This window comes from Crinia signifera, chromosome 7 (assembly GCF_055691185.1).
Source record: "Crinia signifera chromosome 7, ASM5569118v1, whole genome shotgun sequence".
Classification (NCBI taxonomy): domain Eukaryota; kingdom Metazoa; phylum Chordata; class Amphibia; order Anura; family Myobatrachidae; genus Crinia; species Crinia signifera.
In genome coordinates this window covers 171,812,089-171,835,910 of record NC_139223.1, presented here as the reverse complement: position 1 = coordinate 171,835,910, position 23,822 = coordinate 171,812,089, and the positions used below count along the sequence as shown (strand labels likewise).

At 47.4% G+C, this 23,822-nt stretch overlaps 1 protein-coding gene across 2 annotated transcripts in view; it reads left to right on the top strand.

Moving 5' to 3' along the window:
* Window positions 1-8,761: 8,761 nt before the first annotated feature.
* Window positions 8,762-23,822, top strand: part of LOC146020849 (aldehyde oxidase 2-like) — an 80,560-nt gene continuing 65,499 nt past the window's right edge. Inside the window, exon 1 of one of the 2 annotated variants that reach the window (XM_083154368.1) lies at window positions 8,762-8,984. The gene's annotated coding sequence lies outside the window, so the exon portion shown is untranslated. Of the gene's footprint in view, window positions 8,985-9,629; window positions 9,666-23,822 lie in introns of those variants that run through there. The other variant, XM_083154370.1, reaches the window with a different exon arrangement.

Below are 23,822 nucleotides of genomic sequence, written 5' to 3'. Positions count from 1 at the left end.
TCATTACTAACGGTCACATTCCCCAGACCATCTCGCTGGTGCACAGGTGCAGTCATTACTAACGGTCACATTTTCAGACATGAGTTGCATTCATTTCTAACCGACACATTCTACAGATCCACAGGTGACCTGGAAACATGAACTGCTGCTGGAGCTCGAGGACTGGTTTGGCCACCCCTGTGCTAAATCCTTTCCATTGCCATTAGGTGTTACATTACATATACACAAAGCCAGGGCAGTAGAACAATCCGATGAATCAATGCTGAATCTGTGATGTTGTATAAACTCAGTCCCGACACCTTTGCAAGTTCTGCAGGGAGTGTCCACACATACAGTAATAACAGCAGTGACATTAGCTAATTGTCCCAGCACCTGTGTCTCTCACTGATGCCTGCTGCCGATAATGATATCATTGCAATGCGAGGATTACCAGGCATGTAGAATAGTTATGGTCAGAAGGCGAGTGCTATTGTCTTGTGTAATGTGCCCCCAGTCTAGAGTTGCCTACCCTACCAGATCCTGCGGGAGAGTCCAGTTTGACGTTCTTATCTCCTGCTTCCCTGCATCATAGATCACACCTCCTGGATTATTCACTGCAGCCAGGATACCACCAAGGAATTTGCAAACGCAGTGATTTGCTATCTGGGCAGAGCAGTCCCTATGGTCAACTCTCAGTAGTCCGCTCTTAGGGTCAGGTAAACACCACTCTGCCGAATGCACTCCCCTGCCCATGTGCACGGCTGTGAATGCAATTGCAGCCATGCACATTAGGGGAAAACCATTCAAAATCACTCACCATCGAGCCAGGACTCACACGGCGCTGCGATGGCCATGGGGAGAAGGAGGCCGCTGCTGATGGCAGCGACCTCCCTCCCAACAGCCGCGGATTGCCTGCCTTTTTTGAGGTGAACTTCCCCCCCAAAAAAACAGCCGCTGCTCACCCTGCCTTTGCACAAACAGCTTGTGCGTGCACATGGGTGGTCATTCTATAATCATCCGTGCTGTGAAATCACAGCTGTGCGATTGGGTCTGAATCAGGCCGTTAGTCCTCCTGCAGCAGAGAACACACCATGTGTAAGTAGTCTTCTTATCTCAGTGTCTGCCAATGCTCTATAGTGTGCACTGAGGGTGGGAATGTTGTATTACTAATAGAAACATAGAATTTGACTGAAGAGATAACCAATTGGCCACTTTAGTCTTTAGGTATACACAGTCTGCGCTGCGGTCCTGGCTCCCCTCCTGGCATATGCTGCTCTGAAATTGTCTGCTGTATGGGGGTGGACATTTTGCGATGGTCAATTTTCATAGCAGCATGAGGCCGGGGGGGAACCGGGACCACACCGCAGACAAGATCTGCGGGTCCCTGCTACGGAAGAGCGGAGGGGTAAGGCAGGGAGGGGGGAGCAGTTAACTTTACTGGGGGAGGGGCACTGAAGAAATTATCGTCGGGGTCCGCAGAAATAATAGTTATGCCACTGAGTAACATGTATAAGTAAAGGGGTACTACTGTGTGGTGTAACGTGAATAAGGGACACCTCATGTTGTGTAATGTGAATAAGGTTACATTACTGTGTGATATTATTTGATTTGGTACTATTGTGATGCCAGTCCCCTTACCCAACAAGATCACAGCCTTTTCTGGAGGCATGTACTACTGTCTGGTGTAACGTGAATAAGGGACACCTCATGTTGTATAATGTGAATAAGGTTTCATTACTGTGTGATGTTGTTTGATTTGGTACTATTGTGATGCCAGGTCCCTTACCACACCATTTTCTGGAGGCATGTGCCTTTGGTGCACACTGCCCCTATTTAAAATATGGGGGTCTTTCTTGCACAGGGCACCAAATGTCTAGTTATGCCCCCTGGAGGAGGACTGCTATGGGTGAGGGTTGTTGCTGGCTGCTGCTGTGATCTGTGCTTCATTTGAGGCGGAACTAGTGGCAGTGGTTGGGGGCACCAGCCTAGGGCATCAGATTGGTTACGGCTGGCTGTGAGCGCATGTGACTGCAGTACAGACCTCCGTACAGCTGCCTGGCTCAGGAAACGACTTTATGTCACACAGGAGTCCTTGTTAGTCGGCTAATCCATGTAATTACTGGATTAGTTTATAGCCGAGGTGAGGCCACAAAGAGATCAAGGGAAAAACATATTTAAACCCAATTTTAAGATCGAATCAATCATTGTGAACATTAAGACCTGGAACTCCAGCCTTGCGCCTATGGATGGGTGACAGAGCCGCAATTTTCTGTTTCTTCTTGTTCTATTCTGGTCCCTGCTAATATAATATTATTATCCGTTATTCATATTTACCTGCAATTGGTCCCCGTGGTAACATCACACGGGCTGTGGTAAGTCATTCATACGGGCTGTGGTGAGTCATTCATACTGGCTGTGGTAACATCACACGGGCTGTGGTAAGTCATTCATACGGGCTGTAGTAAGTCATTCATACTGGCTGTGGTAACATCACACGGGCTGTGGTAAGTCATTCATACGGGCTGTGGTAAGTCATTCATACTGGCTGTGGTAACATCACACGGGCTGTGGTAAGTCATTCATACGGGCTGTGGTAAGTCATTCATACTGGCTGTGGTAACATCACACGGGCTGCGGTAAGTCATTCATATGGGCTGTGGTAAGTCATTCACACTGGCTGTGGTAACATCACACGGGCTGTGGTAAGTCATTCATACGGGCTGTGGTAAGTCATTCATACTGGCTGTTTTAACATCACACGGGCTGTGGTAAGTCATTCATACGGGCTGTGGTAAGTCATTCATACTGGCTGTGGTAACATCACACGGGCTGTGGTAAGTCATTCATACTGGCTGTGGTAACATCACACGGGCTGTGGTAAGTTACTCATACGGGCTGTGGTAAGTCATTCATACGGGCTGTGGTAAGTCATTCATATGGGCTGTGGTAAGTCATTCATACTGGCTGTGGTAAGTCATTCATACTGGCTGTGGTAACATCACACGGGCTGTGGTAAGTCATTTTTACGGGCTGTGGTAAGTCATTCATACTGGCTGTGGTAACATCACACGGGCTGTGGTAAGTCATTCATACGGGCTGTGGTAACATCACGCAGGCTGTGGTAAGTCATTCATACGGGCTGTGGTAAGTCACTCATACGGGCTCTGGTAAGTCATTCATACGGGCTGTGGTAAGTCATTCATACGGGCTGTGGTAAGTCATTCATACTGGCTGTGGTAAGTCATTCATACTGGCTGTGGCAAGTCATTCATACGGGCTGTGGTAAGTCACTCATACGGGCTGTGGTAAGTCATTCATACGGGCTGTGGTAAGTAACTCATACTGGCTGTGGTAAGTCATTCATACTGGCTGTGGTAAGTCATTCATACGGGCTGTGGTAAGTCATTCATACGGACTGTGGTAAGTCATTCATACTGGCTGTGGTAAGTCATTCATACGGGCTGTGGTAAGTCATTTATACGGGCTGTGGTAAGTCATTCATACGGGCTGTGGTAAGTCACTCATACTGGCTGTGGTAAGTCATTCATACGGGCTGTGGTAACTCATACATACGGGCTGTGGTAACTCATACATACGGGCTGTGGTAAGTCATTCATACGGGCTGTGGTAAGTCATTCATACTGGCTGTGGTAACATCACACAGGCTGTGGTAAGTCATTCATACGGGCTGTGGTAAGTCATTCATACGGGCTGTGGTAACATCACACGGGCTGTGGTAAGTCATTCATACAGGCTGTGGTAAGTCATTCATACAGGCTGTGGTAAGTCATTCATACTGGCTGTGGTAACATCACACGGGCTGTGGTAAGTCATTCATACGGGCTGTGGTAAGTCATTCATACGGGCTGTGGTAAGTCATTCATACTGGCTGTGGTAAGTCATTCATACGGGCTGTGGTAAGTCATTCATACTGGCTGTGGTAAGTCATTCATACTGGCTGTGGTAACATCACACGGGCTGTGGTAAGTCATTCATACGGGCTGTGGTAAGTCACTCATACAGGCTGTGGTAAGTCACTCATTCGGGCTGTGGTAAGTCATTCATACTGGCTGTGGTAAGTCATTCATACGGGCTGTGGTAAGTCATTCATACTGGCTGTGGTAAGTCATTCATACGGGCTGTGGTAAGTCATTCATACGGGCTGTGGTAAGTGATTCATACGGGCTGTGGTAAGTCATTTATACGGGCTGTGGTAAGTCATTCATACGGGCTGTGGTAAGTCATTCATACGGGCTGTGGTAAGTCACTCATACTGGCTGTGGTAAGTCATTTATACGGGCTGTGGTAACATCACACGGGCTGTGGTAAGTAATTCATACGGGCTGTGGTAAGTCATTCATACGGGCTGTGGTAAGTCATTCATACGGGCTGTGGTAAGTCATTCATACGGGCTGTGGTAACATCACACGGGCTGTGGTAAGTCATTCATACGTGGTGTGGTAAGTCATTCATACGTGGTGTGGTAAGTCATTCATACGGGCTGTGGTAAGTCATTCATACGGGCTGTGGTAAGTCATTCATACTGGCTGTGGTAAGTCATTCATACTGGCTGTGGTAAGTCATTCATACGGGCTGTGGTAAGTCATTCATACGGGCTGTGGTAAGTCATTCATACGGGCTTTGGTAAGTCATTCATACGGGCTGTGGTAAGTCATTCATACTGGCTGTGGTAAGTCATTCATACGGGCTGTGGTAAGTCACTCATACGAGCTGTGGTAAGTCATTCATACGGGCTGTGGTAAGTCACTCATACGAGCTGTGGTAAGTCATTCATACGGGCTGTGGTTCGAGCTCTGAATGTTCAAAAGGGGGCGTGTCCGCTCTTTCCGGGTGTCCGATTCAGTCCGAATTCGGCCCCGTTCCAGATGGTAGGTGGACTGTGCATTCGCATAAGCGGTAATGCGCATTTGCGGGGTGGGGGGATTCACAGGCGTGCGTTCTGCAGGGCAGGCATTAACCTGCTCTCTAGGCTCCGAATAAACTCAGCCTAGCGAGCAGGACTGAATGACCCCCATTATCTGGTTATCACCAATGACAACCTACAGTCAATCTCTCTTAAAATTCAGGGAATAATACCCAGATCTCCCCATCCTGGGTCAGATAAAAACAGGGAATCCCAATAAAGATAGGGTTATTTTTAATGGTTTTTGGCTACCAATTTTTTCTTACATAATTCATACTGGCTGTGGTAAGTCATTCATACGGGCTGTGGTAAGTCATTTATACGGGCTGTGGTAAGTCATTCATACGGGCTGTGGTAAGTCACTCATACTGGCTGTGGTAAGTCATTCATACTGGCTGTGGTAACATCACACGGGCTGTGGTAACTCATACATACGGGCTGTGGTAAGTCATTCATACTGGCTGTGGTAACATCACACGGGCTGTGGTAAGTCATTCATACGGGCTGTGGTAAGTCATTCATACGGGCTGTGGTAACATCACACGGGCTGTGGTAAGTCATTCATACAGGCTGTGGTAAGTCATTCATACAGGCTGTGGTAAGTCATTCATACTGGCTGTGGTAACATCACACGGGCTGTGGTAAGTCATTCATACGCGCTGTGGTAAGTCATTCATACGGGCTGTGGTAAGTCATTCATACTGGCCGTGGTAAGTCATTCATACGGGCTGTGGTAAGTCATTCATACTGGCTGTGGTAAGTCATTCATACTGGCTGTGGTAACATCACACGGGCTGTGGTAAGTCATTCATACGGGCTGTGGTAAGTCACTCATACAGGCTGTGGTAAGTCACTCATTCGGGCTGTGGTAAGTCATTCATACTGGCTGTGGTAAGTCATTCATACGGGCTGTGGTAAGTCATTCATACTGGCTGTGGTAAGTCATTCATACGGGCTGTGGTAAGTCATTCATACGGGCTGTGGTAAGTCATTCATACGGGGTGTGGTAAGTCATTCATACGGGCTGTGGTAAGTCATTTATACGGGCTGTGGTAAGTCATTCATACGGGCTGTGGTAAGTCATTCATACGGGCTGTGGTAAGTCACTCATACTGGCTGTGGTAAGTCATTTATACGGGCTGTGGTAACATCACACGGGCTGTGGTAAGTAATTCATACGGGCTGTGGTAAGTCATTCATACGGGCTGTGGTAAGTCATTCATACGGGCTGTGGTAAGTCATTCATACGGGCTGTGGTAACATCACACGGGCTGTGGTAAGTCATTCATACGTGGTGTGGTAAGTCATTCATACGTGGTGTGGTAAGTCATTCATACGGGCTGTGGTAAGTCATTCATACGGGCTGTGGTAAGTCATTCATACTGGCTGTGGTAAGTCATTCATACTGGCTGTGGTAAGTCATTCATACGGGCTGTGGTAAGTCATTCATACGGGCTGTGGTAAGTCATTCATACGGGCTTTGGTAAGTCATTCATACGGGCTGTGGTAAGTCATTCATACTGGCTGTGGTAAGTCATTCATACGGGCTGTGGTAAGTCACTCATACGAGCTGTGGTAAGTCATTCATACGGGCTGTGGTAAGTCCCTCATACGAGCTGTGGTAAGTCATTCATACGGGCTGTGGTTCGAGCTCTGAATGTTCAAAAGGGGGCGTGTCCGCTCTTTCCGGGTGTCCGATTCAGTCCGAATTCGGCCCCGTTCCAGATGGTAGGTGGACTGTGCATTCGCATAAGCGGTAATGCGCATTTGCGGGGTGGGGGGATTCACAGGCGTGCGTTCTGCAGGGCAGGCATTAACCTGCTCTCTAGGCTCCGAATAAACTCAGCCTAGCGAGCAGGACTGAATGACTGGTTATCACCAATGACAACCTACAGTCAATCTCTCTTAAAATTCAGGGAATAATACCCAGATCTCCCCATCCTGGGTCAGATAAAAACAGGGAATCCCAATAAAGATAGGGTTATTTTTAATGGTTTTTGGCTAGCAATTTTTTCTTACATAATGTGTGGCTTATCCAGCAAGCCCCCGCTACTGCGGAACTCGATATTTGGCACTTTTGCGCATGCCCTTAAACAGCAGTCGCATTCAGGAAAATTTGACCACAGCCTTAAGTGCCAGCGTGGCGTCAGCGACGCACGGTTGGGTGGGCGGGAATCAACACAGCGTTGGGGACAACAGAGGCGTGTCCGGACCATTTGTGACATCACAAGCAGCCGCTGCAACAGGAAAAAGGGCAGCCTGGCAACTGTCACCACAGCTAGGCTGCGCAGACACGGGGCTATCCTGGAGATGCGAGCACTGTGCTATACTGCAAAGCATTCTCATTTCTGCAATGCAATTGCAAGATTTTGCAATCGCATTACGGAGAGGGACCCGACATGTGGGATGGCCTTACCCTGTCCTGAATCAGGCCCAGTATACATTCCATTTAAGGCAGGGGTAGGGAACCTTTTTTGTGCTAAGGGCTGTTTGTATGGGGAAAAAAATCCTTCGGGGGCCATATGTAAAAATTTCCTGCTGCAGCCGCCCCACGTTCCGGCGGCTGCCGCTGAATAGGACTGACAGTCTCCGGCTGCTGTTGATTATCTTGCGAGAACTACCGACCTCTCCCGAGAATTCCCCTGTACTTGACTCCTGGCAAAGCGGGTGGGCGGGCCACTCAGACCAGCTACGGGGGCCACATGCGGCCCCCGGGCCTGAGGATCCCCACCCCTGATTTAAGGCCATGAAAACAGCAACCAAAAACTGTAATCAAGCACCAATTTCATTCTGAAAACAGAAGCGTAATATCCATTTTTTGCTATTTAAAAAAGTGTGTGTGTGTGTGTGTGGGGGGGGGGGGGGGGCGACTTTGTAGCTGCATTTACATATACAGTAGTAGCAGATGGGCAGCAGGCGCCGCTGTAGGTGGTTCTATGTCCACCCTGAATCGAGCCCTGAATGGGCGCAACATCACGCTACAACATTGATAAAAATATTAGTACTATTAATGAAATAAGATAAATATATGTATATTATGTAATAGGACACTGACAGTCTCATCACTGAGTATTACTGCACCTGGGACTGGGAGATTATGGTGCCAGGGTCCTAACGGGTGACGTCGTTTATGATGGGAGTTCAGCACTCAGGTAATAAATACCTCCGCTGGCCGTATACAATAACAGGTCTGTGCCGCCTCCTGCACCACGCTTAATGCTCTGTATACATGTTCTCCCTCCTAGTTATTATTATACACCAGCATGACATATAGAATATGGCCAGTACTAATATGATAAAATGGAGAGTGATAACCAACCAATCAGCTCCTGCCTGACATTTTTCAAACACAATCTTTGACATGGCAGTTAGGAGCTGATTGGCTGGCTGTATATCACTCTCCATTTGAAGCTTAGTGCATCTGGCCCCGTATCAGCTAAACCAGTTCTCAACACATCCTAGCAGTCCAGGTTTTAAGGCTCTCCCTGCTTAAGCACAAACGACTGAATCAGTACCTCAGCCATTTTGATTACATATCTGTGCACAAGCATGGATATTCTGGACTGTTAGGGTGCCTTGAGGACTGACAACGGGAAGGATAACTCCCCGGGATTCTCCCCTTTGCGCAGCACATTACATCTCGCTCCACAGCTTCACATCCCACAATATTCCCATACAGATTAAGTGCCGGCTTCGCTCTTTGCAGAACTGGTTTGAGGGCTGGGTGACAGGGTCAAGAGAGAAGTGCCCAGACCCAGCCCTGAGGACATGGCAGCTCAGGTTGGGATGTGTGCGGGCTGCAGCACGGAGCGATGACAAGGGAGGGGCGTTTACAACATCACACGTTAGTAACAGCATAGGTGTGTGCCTGTGTGTGTGTGCCTGTGTGTCTGTGTGTCTGTGTGTGGATCTTCGGCTCTCTGACAGAGTCAGCCTCAACTCCTTCTCCTGACACAAGTCTGATGCCGACGGATAAAGACGGACGTGGGACAGACATTTAAGAACGTGATGGAAGCTGGGGAACTAGTGGGACTTGGTGTAGTGTAAATAATTCCCTCGTCCAGGTGACACAGAGCAGGAAGTAAGTACGGAACAATCAGCACTGAAATATATCGTATGTCGGTGTGTGACTCTTATGCCCCTTTCAGACCGCACTTTTAAAACGGTAAATTGCCGTTTTTTTACCGTTTTAAAACGGTAATGTGTGCGGTCTGAAAGGTCCAGTCCCACTTAACCGGTTAGAAAATGCCGTTTTTTCTAACCGGTTAAAATGCAGGGTCCTACCCGTTTCTGAACCGGTATTTTAGCGCAAAAATCGGCTCAGAAACGGTATTTAGGACCCAGCCAATGAGCTGGGTCCTAAATTCAGCACAGTGAATACTTAATGAGCGCTCATTAAGTATTCACAGCACTGGAGCCCCCCCCCCGCGCGTGTCGACACCCCCCGCGCGCGTGTCGACGCCCCCCCCGCGCGTGTCGACGGCCCCCCCGCGTGTCGACCCCCCCGCGCGTGTCGGCGCCCCCCCCCGTGTCGACTTACCCCGTGCCGGTATCTCCGTTGTGGTTCCCGGCACTGCAGCTCAGTATGCTCGGAAAGCACTTATGAAAAAAGTGTCTTTCAGAAAATGGCTGCCCCCCATACGGAAGACAGTTTTTTTAAACTGGGTTTCCTATGGGGCAGCCATTTTCTGGAAGACACTTTTTTCATAAGTGCTTTCCGAGCATACTGAGCTGCAGTCCACAACGGAGGTACCGGCACGGGGTAAGTCGACACGGGGGGGGGGGGGCGCCGACACGCGGGGTGGGGTGGGGGGGCGTCGACACGCGCGGGGGGCGTCGACATGCGCGGGGGGGCGTCGACATGCTCTCGGTCGACACGCGAGGGGGGGGGGGGGGAGCTGCACGGAGGGGAGGGCTGAAGGCTGCACTGGCTTTGACCCTGTATTTGGAAAGTTTCCAAAAACGGGTCTGCCAGTGTCAAAAAATCGGCACTTAAACGGTAATATACCGTTTAAGTGCTGCGGTGTGAAAGGGGTTTTATCTGGCAGACCCGTTTTTGGAAACGTTTCCAAATACAGGGTCAAAGCCAGTTATGCGGTCTGAAAGCAGCATTATTTCCCTCAGCAGTATCGGTGCTCAGCTACTGCTTTATACCTATGTGCAAGGGTGTAACTACCATAGGTGCAGGGAGTGCAGCTGCTATGGGGCCAGAGCTGAGAGGGGCCACCTTCCCTGTCACAGTTACATGTGTTATATACAGGGTGTAGCTACCATAGGTGCAGGGAGTGCAGCTGCTATGGGGCCAGAGCTGAGAGGGGCCACCTTCCCTGTCACAGTTACATTTGTTATATACAGTGTGTAGCTACCATAGGTGCAGGAGGTGCAGCTGCTATGGGCCCAGAGCTGAGAGGGGCCACCTTCCCTGTCACAGTTACATGTGTTATATACAGGGGTGCAGCTACCATAGGTGCAGGGAGTGTAGCTGCTATGGGGCCAGAGCTGAGAGGGGCCACCTTCCCTGTCACAGTTACATGTGTTATATACAGGGTGTAGCTACCATAGGTGCAGGCGGTGCAGCTGCTATGGAGCCCAGAGCTGAGAGGTGCCACCTTACCTGTCACAGTTGCATGTGTTATATACAGGGGTGCAGCTACCATAGGTGCAGGGAGTGCAGCTGCTATGGGGCCAGAGCTGGGAGGGGCCACCTTCCCTATCACAGTTATATGTGTTATATACAGGGTGTAGCTACCATAGGCGCAGGGGGTGCAGCTGCTATGGGGCCAGAGCTGAGAGGGGCCACCTTCCCTGTCACAGTTACATGTATTATATACAGGGGTGTAACTACCATAGGTGCAGGGAGTGCAGCTGCTATGGGGCCCAGAGCTGAGAGGGGCCACCTCCCTGTCACAGTTACGTGTGTTATATACAGGGGTGTAGCTACCATAGGTGCAGGGGTGCAGCTGCTATGGGGCCCAGAGCTGAGAGGGGACCACCTTCCCTGTCACAGTTACATGTGTTATATACAGGGTGTAGCTACCATAGGTGCAGGGAGTACAGCTGCTATGGGGCCCAGAGCTGAGAGGGGACCACCTTCCCTGTCACAGTTACATGTGTTATATACAGGGTGTAGCTACCATAGGTGCAGGGAGTACAGCTGCTATGGGGCCCAGAGCTGAGAGGGGCCACCTTCCCTGTCACAGTTACATGTGTTATATACAGGGGTGTAGCTACCATAGGTGCAGGCGGTGCAGCTGCTATGGAGCCCAGAGCTGAGAGGTGCCACCTTACCTGTCACAGTTGCATGTGTTATATACAGGGGTGCAGCTACCATAGGTGCAGGGAGTGCAGCTGCTATGGGGCCAGAGCTGGGAGGGGCCACCTTCCCTATCACAGTTATATGTGTTATATACAGGGTGTAGCTACCATAGGCGCAGGGGGTGCAGCTGCTATGGGGCCAGAGCTGAGAGGGGCCACCTTCCCTGTCACAGTTACATGTATTATATACAGGGGTGTAACTACCATAGGTGCAGGGAGTGCAGCTGCTATGGGGCCCAGAGCTGAGAGGGGCCACCTCCCTGTCACAGTTACGTGTGTTATATACAGGGGTGTAGCTACCATAGGTGCAGGGGTGCAGCTGCTATGGGGCCCAGAGCTGAGAGGGGACCACCTTCCCTGTCACAGTTACATGTGTTATATACAGGGTGTAGCTACCATAGGTGCAGGGAGTACAGCTGCTATGGGGCCCAGAGCTGAGAGGGGCCACCTTCCCTGTCACAGTTACATGTGTTATATACGGGGTGTAGCTACCATAGGTGCAGGGAGTGCAGCTGCTATGGGGCCAGAGCTGAGAGGGGCCACCTTCCCTGTCACAGTTACATGTGTTATATACAGGGTGTAGCTACCATAGGTGCAGGGGGTGCAGCTGCTATGGGGCCCAGAGCTGAGAGGGGCCACCTTCCCTGTCACAGTTACATGTGTTATATACGGGGTGTAGCTAACATGGGTGCAGGGGGTGCAGCTGCTATGGGTCCCAGAGCTGAGAGGGGCCACATTCCCTGTCACAGTTACATGTGTTATATACAGGGTATAGCTACCATAGGTGCAGCTGCTGTGGGGCCCAGAGCTGAGAGGGGCCACCTTCCCTGTCACAGTTACATGTGTTATATACAGGGTATAGCTACCATAGGTGCAGCTGCGGTGGGGCCCAGAGCTGAGAGGTGCCACCTTACCTGTCACAGTTGCATGTGTTATATACAGGGGTGCAGCTACCATAGGTGCAGGGAGTGCAGCTGCTATGGGGCCAGAGCTGGGAGGGGCCACCTTCCCTATCACAGTTATATGTGTTATATACAGGGTGTAGCTACCATAGGCGCAGGGGGTGCAGCTGCTATGGGGCCAGAGCTGAGAGGGGCCACCTTCCCTGTCACAGTTACATGTATTATATACAGGGGTGTAACTACCATAGGTGCAGGGAGTGCAGCTGCTATGGGGCCCAGAGCTGAGAGGGGCCACCTCCCTGTCACAGTTACGTGTGTTATATACAGGGGTGTAGCTACCATAGGTGCAGGGGTGCAGCTGCTATGGGGCCCAGAGCTGAGAGGGGACCACCTTCCCTGTCACAGTTACATGTGTTATATACAGGGTGTAGCTACCATAGGTGCAGGGAGTACAGCTGCTATGGGGCCCAGAGCTGAGAGGGGCCACCTTCCCTGTCACAGTTACATGTGTTATATACGGGGTGTAGCTACCATAGGTGCAGGGAGTGCAGCTGCTATGGGGCCAGAGCTGAGAGGGGCCACCTTCCCTGTCACAGTTATATGTGTTATATACAGGGTGTAGCTACCATAGGTGCAGGGGGTGCAGCTGCTATGGGGCCCAGAGCTGAGAGGGGCCACCTTCCCTGTCACAGTTACATGTGTTATATACGGGGTGTAGCTAACATGGGTGCAGGGGGTGCAGCTGCTATGGGTCCCAGAGCTGAGAGGGGCCACATTCCCTGTCACAGTTACATGTGTTATATACAGGGTATAGCTACCATAGGTGCAGCTGCTGTGGGGCCCAGAGCTGAGAGGGGCCACCTTCCCTGTCACAGTTACATGTGTTATATACAGGGTATAGCTACCATAGGTGCAGCTGCGGTGGGGCCCAGAGCTGAGAGGGGCCACCTTCCCTGTCACAGTTACATGTGTTATATACAGGGGTGTAACTTCCATAGGTGCTGGGGGTGCAGCTGCTATGGGGCCCAGAGCTGAGAGGGGCCACCTTCCCTGTCACAGTTACATGTGTTATATACAGGGTATAGCTACCATAGGTGCAGCTGCGGTGGGGCCCAGAGCTGAGAGGGGCCACCTTCCCTGTCACAGTTACATGTGTTATATACAGGGGTGTTACTTCCATAGGTGCTGGGGGTGCAGCTGCTATGGGGCCCAGAGCTGAGAGGGGCCACCTTCCCTGTCACAGTTACATGTGTTATATACAGGGTATAGCTGCTGTGGGGCCCAGAGCTGAGAGGGGAAACCTTCCCTGTCACAGTTATATGTGTTATATAAAGGTATGTAATTACCATAGGTGCAGGGGTGCAGCTGCTATGGGGCCCAGAGCTAAAGGGGCCCATCTTTTCTGCATAAGGTTATATGTGCTATAAGTAATCAATGTTTATTGTGGCTGTTTGGCATTGCGCATTGGAGACGCGACCTTTGTGGAACTTCGTGGGGGGGCCCTTCTGACATCAGCAAACCCCAAATGGTGTGAAAGCTCCGCCCCCTCCCACAGACCCGCAAATACCTGTGATTTTCTCTCAGCCCTGCCAGCGTCACTAGAGTGGGGGCAGGATGTGGGAGATAAGTCTGCTCTCGCGGGGTTGCAGGGGGCTCTGTGGAAAATCGGGAACCTCCCACAACTTCCGGTAGTGTAGGCAAGTACTGCATGGGGTCAATTTACTAAGATGGGAGTTCTGAATGTTGCTATGGGCAACCAATCAGATTCTATCTAATATCTCTTCTAGAATCTGATTGGTTGCTATACGTAACATGGTTTGTTTTTTAAAATACATAATTGCATTGACCCATCACTAGCTGAAGTAACCAGCTCTGCTTTGTAATAATGTTGATGACTTATCTGGTATTAGACCCTGGTTCTGTAATGTTGCAGAGGGAATTTCTCTGGGATGGATTTGCTCGCCAATGATTTACATAAAATCCGATGTTTGTGGGTCTGTGCAGAAAGTGTCTTGTGATATCCCTCGCAGCCCCCTCATGACTGATTTGCTGCAGGATTTGGGGATCACAACCGACACCGTACTTCGTCCTCAATTTGTAGGTGTGCCGGGCAGAGGATCCGTACAGACACAGGGCGAGATTCTCTAATATTCGCCGCTCAGCTCCGCCCCCCTTCGCCTGTCTTCACATACATAATTATCGCATATGCACTAACATATGCGATAATTATGGCAAAGGACAGCTCTTGCGTTTAGAGCTGTCCTTTGCGGTGAGAGTCGCCGGCGGTGGGTGCGCGTTAGAAGCCCACTGGCTTCTTTGGGGCATCGTCAGATATTTCTGGCGATGCCCCCCGCCGCCGTAACCCGGCGGGCGATGCTTAGAGCATCCCGAAATGCATTTCTACCTTAGAGAATCTCCCCCACAGACTTCTTGGATCTCGCTGTCAGGATCCCATGGCTAGTCTGAATGAGCTCCACGTTGCGATCCATGGTAGCAATGGTGATCTTACACCATCGCTACCATGGATCTGATTGCAGTCGTAAAGCTGAATGTTCTGTTTTGGGGACAGATGTACTCAGCCCTGAAAAGTGATACAATGGATAGTGGAAAAACCACCAACCAATCAGCACCTGTCATTTCTCAAACGCGCCATGTGACGTTGCAGGTAGGAGCTGATTGGCTGGTGCTTTATCACTTTCCACTTTATCACTTTTCATGCTTAGTACATCTGGCCCTTAGGACCCAATTTATTATTATGCACCAATAAAACAGAATCTTATCGGCTCTTATCACAGTGATTTGCTAAGAATCTCCAGTGCTGCTGATTGTTACTTACTGCTGCATGATACCGACCGGCTGCCACGCATAGTGGGACTGGGAGCTACTAGCTGATTTCCACCGGGCAAAGGTTTACTGGGTGGAAAACATTTCCTCTTTTCTCCCCCTTAGGAGTCAAATAAAAAAAAATCCCTGCTTAGTGGGTGGCTGCTAATAACTGTTACAGTTTCCAGACCTCTCAGCAAGTCACATGCACCCAGCAGCTGCACAGGGAGCAACTGTCACATTTCCAGAGCACTGTGGATCTGAGGTTTTTTACTGCATTTTCGCTTTAGTGCATCCCGCCCTCAATACTAAAAACCATACATTGCAAAAATAAAACAAAAAAGTTACTCTGCAACGAAACCTGATCTTAAATTACCTATAAATAATATATGGTATTTGTAATTAACTAAATACCTTAGTAATAATTCTAACAATACACACTATGGGGCCTGATTCTGGTTCACTTGCAAATGCAAATTCTCTCTCTAATGACAAAACCATGCTGCACTGCAGGTGGGGCAGATGTAACATGTGCAGAGAGAGTTAGATTTGGGTGAGTTATATCGTTTCTGTGCAGGGTAAATACTGGCTGCTTTATTTTTACACTGAAATATAGATATCAGTGTGAAGTACAAACCCCACCCAAATCTAACTCTCTGCACATGTTACATCTGCCCCACCTGCAGTGCAGCATGGTTTTGTCCATTAGAGAGAGAATTTGCTTTTGCACATGAACCAGAATCAGTCCCTACATACCCTGCTATACAAGTTTAGAGTTATGGTTAGGGCTATGTAAAAGTACCCCCATCGTATCTTTTCTGTTCTACACGGTCACCAATCTCAATGAAATGTAAGAAACTTCTGAACACCCTTATAGTCCCTTTTCCTAAAAAAATAAAGCATATCCCTAATAATATCCCCTTTTGCTCAGTACATACTCTTAAGACCACAGCATTTTTATACATTACTACATGGTCATTTGTCCGTTGGTGCACATGTAAACAAAGCTCCGTTGGACCAGGGTCTTAAAACTCTGCTAGCAGTCAACTTGTATTCCAAATGAACCCTCAGGTGAATCTCTTTGCTGGGCACGCAAATAGGTTAAAGACACATTTCACAGTTATAGTGTGACCAGGGTAATGCTGTGGATTAACAGCAATAATATTAAGGTGGGGAATTCAGTGTAGTTTTAGCACTTTTGCTATCCCAGCTTGATTGTTGATGTCTCTACCTGAATTCTATTATCCTCCTTGGCTTGTGCTGTCACCTTTCCGACTCCGATCACATGTCACTCTAGCATTAAAGTCCAACTTCATGGATCATGCTCTGCTGTAGTTAGGAATTAAGGAGGTTATTCTGGTTGGTTCAGTCCCATGTGCGTTCTCCCATGCGGGGGATGGCGGCGTGCTAGGGGGGGGAGGCCGGCACTGCGAGCGCGTTTGGTGGACTCGAAAGGCTGCAGCCTTGGGAGCCCACCAGAATAAGCTCTCAAGCCTCTCACTACCACAAGCTCCGTACAAATGGTAGTGGGGGTTACAAATACGTGATCAATTAAAAAAAAAAAAAACATTTACAGTGTATTTTTTGCATGGGGAAATCTACTTGAAAACCCATGTTTTTCATTTTTAAGGTAGATACTTAAAGATAATATTACATATACAAGTGTTGGTTATTGACATACTGTACACAATAATTTTGTACCTTTAGAACCACGGTTAGGGTACTTTGAATGTATTTTATGCCTCTGATTTGTTGGCTTGCCATGAATACAGTATGGTATGGTTGGTACATTATGTAGTGTGTAGTGTATACATACTATACCCTTGGTTGTGCTAGATGGTAAGTGACATATTTTTGATAAGGAGGAAGCCTATCCCTAATGTTCCGTGAAAGTGGGGAACAGTAAAGAATGGATATAACACAATAATAATGTATTGGGACCAGTACCTCTGAAATAGGGTGAAATAACCTGTATGCTATTATTTTGTTAAATTCATAATCCAGTAAAGTACGAATGTTGTCGTACAAAAGTATTTATTAAAAAGTCTTTATCGCTTTTGATCCAGGTAATGGAAATGTCTTCAGTAACTTTCAGAGAGTGACGTAACAATAATTCAATGCGTTTCGTCTGTCATATACTTCTACAGGGGTTTTTCTTTTTAATATACCTATTTCTATATGGTTACAGTTGAAGGAACGAAATCGATATTGCATGGAAAGTTATAGGATGGTTTTCCTCTCTAATGGAACCGCAATGAATGTGCCTTTGATATGTAAAGTGAGAGATTTGTTAAAAAATCTCCAGGTTTTTTTTTTTTTTAAAGGAGCAATCATTTACATTGCCAAACCAGTTTGATTTTGCTGTGTAAATGATTGCTGCTTTAAAAAAAACCCTGGAGATTTCTTACCAAATCTCTGACTTTCGGAATCTCTTACCCTATTACATTTTACCATTAGTGTTTGTCCAAGATGTGACCACCAACAATACATTACTTAGTGTATAACCCCAACAGATATATGTTTGGATGACCAGGCTTGTCTCTAACCCACCTCTTGCTACATCACTTGGTTTTCGTCCTGCATCTCTGGACCTTGGCTTATAAACCACTACTCTTTGCTCAATCTTCCTGAGCTATAAAGGAGTCCAGACGCCATTGGAAAAGTGAATGTTTTGACTAATTACAACTTCCTCCCAGCCACATTGTAACATCTTGACACCACGTGTACTCCAGTGCCACTACATCATGGAGGCTCCATGGTTGGGCCCAAAGACAGGGCTATGGCGCAAACAGTAAGGCATGGGAAATTTGTGAAGATCCTTCCCTGGCAAATGCCAATCTAGACAACCTGTAGTTATGACCCTGCCAGCTCCATGTACTGAATACTTCTATATGACCAATCTCCAGCCTGCCAAGTGAGGAACCAAGTGAGGAAACATCTCAAGGAACCAAGACCTGTGTTAGGATTAACCCCTGTTCTATAGGGTCCAATGTACATGTGAACAACTAGTGAACCCTGAATGGATCACTTAGGAGGGTAGTATAGTAGGGTGTAGCGACACAGCATCCTACCAAACTACCATAAATGCAACAATGCATGAATGTGTTAAACAATACACAATACCATGAAAACTTGACCCATGTACTGGTGTGGGTCAGGTTACCCCAAAGCTGGCAGCAGGAGACAGGACAGGAACTGGACCCTTCTGCAGAGGGATAAGGTGGTGAACTGCAGGAACATAGATCTCAGGCTGCACAGAAGTTGACAAGGCAAACGGTCTAGGACAGACTGCACTAAGACAGGAGCCTGACTGCAGACACACGGCTAGAAACTCAGGCTAGAGACAGAACTCAAAGGACTTCAAAGTGACAAGCACATGCTCCCTTCACTGAGGACCAAACAGGAACAGGAAATATCACCAGCAGGGAGCAGTTGGTCAGAATCCCTAAGAAAGGGTAGTCAGCTAATTAGGAATTCAGTGCAGGTGTGCTTGCTGCAGAGAAATCCCAGTCCAGGTTGCATAGCAACAGCTTAATAACAAAATTAGCAGCAGCACACCTGACAGTGGGTCGCAGATACCTCTAAACCACCTTGCAGTGGTCTCTGGTAAAAAGCACCATTAAGTTAGTTCCGCTGCAATTGATTTTATAAATCTTTGCTAGTGGAACAAATCCTAATTTTTGGCATTTAAGTTGTGGAGTAGACGCACCCCATGGGAGATTTGGGCATTGATTGATCAAGGTAGATGGCATCTCTGACTGGACTTTGAGCAGACACGAACCGGAGCAATTCCTGGTCCTATTAATTTAATGTTTGCACTACGGTGCCAGCGGACCCAGGATCCAAGAGAGGAGGGCTAACAGGGGAAGACGGGAGGCTTAAAACTGTGACTGAACAAAAATGGCTGCCTGCTGCAACACCATGGCAACAGGCCCATGTCCCTCAATCCATGTTCCTGCATACGGTTTGTGGGCCGCAGACAGTGGGACAGTGGTAGAGAGATTATAAATCCAATCTGAGTAATTATAACTACAATGACATCTGTCCCTCAGCCAGTTCTCTGTGTGTGTGATGTTTGTGTATTTTCCTGCACACGGCAGACTTCCTGTCAGTGATTACCCGCCTAATACATCACAATGTCAGCGACTACAGGTTCTGTCAAGTTATGGGAACTATTCCTACATATCATTATGCATGTTAATAGTAATTGTTTTTTGTAAGCCAGCTTGTAGCTCCGGTTCAGTGATTCTGTACAAATATACTTATTGCAAATAACTTTTCATGTGTGAAGGTAAAGCCCCTGTCTTCTATACATGATCACACCCTTGTGTAGTGCAGGAATATGTACATTTATTTGGAACAGCCACGGAAACACACCCAGACTGCAATAAAACCTGAAGAAACAGAGAGATGAGGACTTCGCAGCCGTGTACCTGGGTGGTGTCCCAATCTATTCAGGACAGTCCTGCCAGAATTGAGCCAGAATGTGGGGATATTTTAGCCTGGGTCCCCACCCATGATGCCCAACCAAGGGGGAGACATCAAAGCTTGAGGGGTGTATACACGGTGCAATTGCCTTGCTTTTCAATCGAATTGCACAGTAAGGCAAACACATTTGATTTGGACTATATTGTACATAGAATGTGACGGCAGATAAGAACCACTTGGCCCATCTAGTCTGCCCCTTTTTTAAACATGTTACCTCAGACCATATTGATCCTTATTTATTTGTAAGGATATCAATATACCTATCCCAAGCATGTTTACATTGCACTACTGTATTTACCTATATAGTAATTCCTGCATGGTCTATTCCCCTATTCGATTTCGATGCCGCAGGGGGCCTAGCATCGGGATCAAAGTGAAATCGAATACGTTCGATTTCCGTTCAATTTCGATTTGATTTTGCTTATATAAGCAAAATCGAATAGAAAAATTGATGAAATCTAACTGTGTGTACGCCACATTGTAGATAGAAACATAGAAACATAGAATTTGACGGCAGATAAGAACCACTTGGCCCATCTAGTCTGCCCCTTTTTTTAAACATGTTACCTCAAACCATATTTGATCCTTATTTTTTTGTAAGGATATCAATATGCTTATCCCAAGCATGTTTAAATTGTACTACTGTATTTGCGTCTACCACCTCTATTGGGAGGCTATTCCACTTATCTACTACTCTTTCTGTGAAAAAATTCTTCCTTGCATTTCCCCTGAATCTTCCTCCCTCTAGTTTCAGTGCATGTCCTCGTGTTCTGTTGCTCCTCTTCCTGTGAAGAATGTCTCCCACCTGTACCTTGTTAAAGCCCTTGATATATTTGAAAGTTTCTATCATGTCCCCCCTTTCCCTTCTCTGCTCTAAAGTATACATATTAAGATATTTTAGTCTTTCCTGGTACGTTTTGTGATGTAGGCCATGCACCATTTTAGTTGCTCTTCTTTGTACAGTCTCTAATGTATTTATATCCTTCTGGAGATATGGCCTCCAGAACTGAACACAATACTCTAGGTGAGGTCGTACCAATGACCTATACAGTGGCATTATTACTTCTTTCTTTCTACTGCTGATACTTCTCCCTATGCAACCAAGCATCTGACTTGCCTTCTTCATTGCTTTGTTACATTGCCTACCTGCTTTTAAGTCCCCTGAAATAGTGACACCTAGATCCCTCTCTTCCTCAGTAGTTTCCATTATAGTGCCATTTATACTATATTGAGTCTTTGGATTTCTGAGACCCAAGTGCATGATTTTGCATTTTTTGGCATTAAACTGTAGTTGCCATTCTCTTGACCATTTCTCTAATCTGCCTAGATCCTCAATCATTTGTTTTACCCCTCCTGGTGTGTCTACCCTGTTGCATACCTTTGTGTCATCTGCAAAAAGGCACATTTTATCCTCAATTCCATTTGCAATATCACCAATAAAGATATTAAAAAGGACCGGTCCAAGTACAGATCCCTGGGGTACTCCACTTGTAACCTTTCCCTCCTTTGACTGTACTCCGTTTACTACAACTCTCTGTTTTCTGTCCTGCAACCACACTCTTATCCATTCAACTATCTTAGAATCCAATCCCAAGCTTTCAAGTTTATTTAACAGTCTGCGATGTGGGACAGTGTCAAAAGCTTTACTAAAGTCTAGATAAGCTACATCTACAGCCCCACCTTGATCTATTACTTTAGTCACCCAGTCAAAAAAGTCAATAAGATTTGTTTGACATGATCTTCCCCCAGTAAACCCATGCTGTTTTGGATCCTGTAAATTGCTGGTTTTGAGATATTCTACAACTCTTTGTTTTAAGAGTGTTTCCATCAATTTCCCTACTACTGATGTAAGGCTCACTGGTCGATAGTTGCTTACCTCTTCCTTTCTTCCACTTTTGTGCAGTGGAACTACATTCACTGTTTTCCAGTCCTCTGGGATTACTCCAGTAGCTAGTGACTGGTTGAATAATTCTGTTATTGGTTTTACCAGCTCCCCTTTAAGCTCTTTTAGTATCCTTGGATGTATCCCATCTGGCCCCATTGATTTATCCACTTTCAGTTTTGAGAGTTCTGTGAGGACTTTCTCCTCTGTAAATGTACTTGTCTCTCCCTCAGTTTTCTGACTATACTTGCAACTTAACTGTGGCCCCTTCCCCTCTCTTTCAGCAGTGAATACTGAGCAAAAATAATTATTAATATTATCTGCTATTACATTGTCCCCCTCAAGAAAACTTCCACTCTCTGTCTTCAGTCTAATTATTCCACCTTTTGTTTTTCTCCTTTCACTTATATACCTAAAAAAGGTTTTCCCCCCTTTACCCACTGACTGGGCCATTTTCTCTTCAGCCTGTGCTTTTGCACATCTGATTACCTTCTTCGCCTCCTTCTGTCTAACAAGATACACCTCTTTGTCCTCATTCTTCTGCGTCTGCTTAAATTTCTTAAAGGCCAACTTTTTTGCTTTCACAATACTTGCTACTTCTTTTGCAAACCACAATGGCTTTCTTTTTCTTGTATTTTTCCTAACTCTTTTGACACAAAGTTCTGTTGCTTTTAGAATTGCACTTTTTAATTTTTCCCACTTATCCTGCACTCCTTCCAAGTTCTTCCACTCTGCCAAAGAATCCCTTACAGAGTTTCCCATCTCTACAAAATCAGCCTTAAATCTAACACCTTTGTTTTTGTGTGTGATGAGTCAGTCTCTGTCTTTATTTTGAACCATACTGCTTGATGGTCACTGGATCCCAGATTTCCCCCCACATTTATGTCAGATATTCTGTCACCATTTGTAAGTATTAAGTCTAATATTGCGTCCTTACGAGTGGGCTCCCTCACCAATTGCTGGAGGGATGCTCCTTGCAAGGAATTCAGCATGTCCCTACTTCTGGTGGAACTTGCAACAGGCAGCTCCCAGTTTACATCAGGTAGATTAAAGTCTCCCATGATTATCACCTCTCCTTTTAATGCCATTTTATTGATGTCCTGCAATAGGCTCTTGTCTAGTTCCTCTTCCTTAACTGGTGGTCTGTAGATCACCCCTATACGAAGAATCGCCTTCTCCCCTGTTTCTATGGTCACCCAAAGGGCCTCCGTTTTTTCTTCAATACTTTGTATTAAGGTAGTCTTTATATATTTTTTCACATATATTGCAACCCCTCCTCCAATTTTTCCCATTCTGTCCTTCCTAAATAAAGTATATCCTGGTATAGCTATGTCCCAGTCCCAGCCAATCAGCTTCTGTCATTTTTGTGACTCCACTGACTGCCGCCGCCTCATATCGCAGAGACACGTACAACCAAGTGATCCAGGCTCCACCATTGTGAGAGCGGGGCGAATACAGTGTGCCGCGCGAAACAAACAGTCGGCAGGAACATCATGCCAGGACCTGGGTCCCAGGCCGACACAGTGGTAACTGTATATACTCTCTCTGTCCATACTACATATACTACAAGTAACTGCACCGTCTACAAAGACCTTGGATAAATTGCTACATCCTGTTTACAAAAGCAGTTACAAAGTTATCAATACCAAATGTATCAATTGCTTTACTGACTGTTTTCTAAGGCAGAACGATACTATTAGATGGGATGCAGTTAAGATCCCGGCGGTCGGGATCCCGGCGTTCAGAATCCCGACCGCCGAAATGCCGACCGCCGAAATGCCGACACTTTCTCCCTCCTGGGTTGTCCACGACACCCCTGGAGGGAGAATAAAATAGCGTGCCGAGCGTAGCGAGGCACCGGGCCCGCTGCGTGGCGAGCGCAGCGAGCCCGCAAGGGGGGGCGATCCACATCCCCCCCTTGTCGGCATTTCGGCGGTCGGGATTCCGGCGTCGGGATTCTGAACACCGGGATGCCGACCGCCGGGATTCAATACTGAATCCTATTAGATACGGTCTTGACATATAAATGTATTGCATACCTCCCAACAGTCCCGTCACGGTTTTTTGGGATGGTCCCGTCACCCGCCCGGGGCCGGCAGTGACATGGGTTTAGGTTAACAGTTCATTAGGTCGACATGCTATTAGTCGACAGGTCATTAGGTCAACACAAGCATTAGGTCAACATGGGCAAGGTCGACAGTGAAAAGGTCGACATGGGGTTTTTCACAGATTTTTTTACCCAAATTCCAACACAGTCGACATGGACACTGAAATGTAGCACCACGTCTGCTCGTCATTCTTCGTGCACACTATTTTATTCTCTCTCCATGCCCTAGTGCAGGTGTGGGGAACCTTTTTTGTGCCAAGGGACGTTTTGTATGGGGAAAAAATCCTTCGGGCCATATGTAAAAATTTCTCTTACAAATTGTCCTGCTGCAGCCGTCCCACGCTCCGCCGGCTGCCGCTGAATATGACTGACAGTCTCCGGCTGCTGTTGATTAAGAGGAGT